Genomic DNA, 1,886 nt, shown 5'->3' with positions numbered 1-1,886 from the left:
TAAAAATATCTGACAGTGGCCTGTTCCAGTGTTGGGTGACATGAAGCATGATTCTCTGCTATGACATGAAGCCTGATTCTCTGCTATGGGACCTCTCTCCTCTGTCTGGGTGCCGGGGCCCAACAATATCTGACAATTGCCTGTTCCAGTGGTGGGTGACATGAAGCCTAATTCTCTGCTATGACATGAAGCCTGATTCTCTGCTATGGGACCTCTCTCCTCTGTCTGGGTGCAGGGGCCTAGAAATATCTGACTGTGGCCTGTTCCAGTGGTGGGTGACATGAAGCCTGATTCTCTGCTATGGGACCTCTCTCCTCTGTCTGGGTGCCGGGGCCTAAATATCTGACAGTGGCCTGTTCCAGTGGTGGGTGACATGAAGCCTGATTCTCTGCTATGGGACCTCTCTCCTCTGTCTGGGTGCCGGGGCCTAAAAATATCTGACAATGGCCTGTTCCAGTGGTTGGTGACATGAAGCCTGATTTTCTGCTATGACATGAAGCCTGATTCTCTGCTATGGGACCTCTCTCCTCTGTCTGGGTCCCGGGGCCTAAAAATATCTGACAGTGGCCTGTTCCAGTGTTGGGTGACATGAAGCATGATTCTCTGCTATGACATGAAGCCTGATTCTCTGCTATGGGACCTTTCTCCTCTGTCTGGGTGCCGGGGCCTAAATATCTGACAGTGGCCTGTTCCAGTGGTGGGTGACATGAAGCCTGATTCTCTGCAATGGGACCTCTCTCCTCTGTCTGGGTGCCAGGGCCTAAATATCTTCCAGTGGCCTGTTCCAGTGGTGGGTGACATGAAGCCTGATTCTCTGCTATGGGAACTCTCTCCTCTGTCTGGGTGCCGGGGCCCAACAATATCTGACAATGGCCTGTTCCAGTGGTGGGTGACATGAAGCCTAATTCTCTGCTATGACAATGAAGCCTGATTCTCTGCTATGGGACCTCTCTCCTCTGTCTGGGTGCCGGGGCCTAAAAATATCTGACAGTGGCCTGTTCCAGTGTTGGGTGACATGAAGCATGATTCTCTGCTATGACTTGAAGCCTGATTCTCTGCTATGGGACCTCTCTCCTCTGTTTGGGTGCCGGGGCCTAAAAATATATAACAGTGGCCTGTTCCAGTGTTGGGTGACATGAAGCATGATTCTCTGCTATGACATGAAGCCTGATTATCTGCTATGGGACCTCTCTCCTCTGTCTGGGTGCCTGGGCCTAAATATCTGACAGTGGCCTGTTCCAGTGGTGGGTGACATGAAGCCTGATTCTCTGCAATGGGACCTCTCTCCTCTGTCTGGGTGCCGGGGCCTAAATATCTGACAGTGGCCTGTTCCAGTGGTGGGTGACATGAAGCCTGATTCTCTGCTATGGGACCTCTCTCCTCTGTCTGGGTGCCGGGGCGTAAAAATATCTGACAATGGCCTGTTCCAGTGTTGGATGACATGAAGCCTGATTCTCTGCTATGACATGAAGCCTGATTCTCTGCTATGGAACCTCTCTCCTCTGTCTGGGTGCCGGGGCCTAAATATCTGACAATGGCCTGTTCCAGTGGTGGGTGACGTGAAGCCTGATTCTCTGCTATGACATGAAGCCTGAATCTCTGCTATGGGACTTCTCTACTCTGTCTGGGTGCCGGGGCCTAAATATCTGACAGTGGCCTGTTCCAGTGGTGGGTGACATGAAGCCTGATTCTCTGCTATGACATGAAGCCTGATTCTCTGCTATGGGACTTCTCTCCTCTGTCTGGGTGCCGGGGCCTAAATATCTGACAGTGGCCTGTTCCAGTGGTGGGTGACATGAAGCCTGATTCTCTGCTATGGGAACTCTTTTTTATTACAAAAATACAAAACTTTGCAGACAGAACATCAAACAGAACAGCTTCCCAGC

The sequence above is a fragment of the Bufo bufo genome, chromosome 5 (assembly GCF_905171765.1).
Source record: "Bufo bufo chromosome 5, aBufBuf1.1, whole genome shotgun sequence".
NCBI classification, from domain to species: Eukaryota; Metazoa; Chordata; class Amphibia; order Anura; family Bufonidae; genus Bufo; species Bufo bufo.
The sequence above is the reverse complement of the archived record's forward strand: the minus strand, read 5'-3'. Positions refer to the sequence as shown.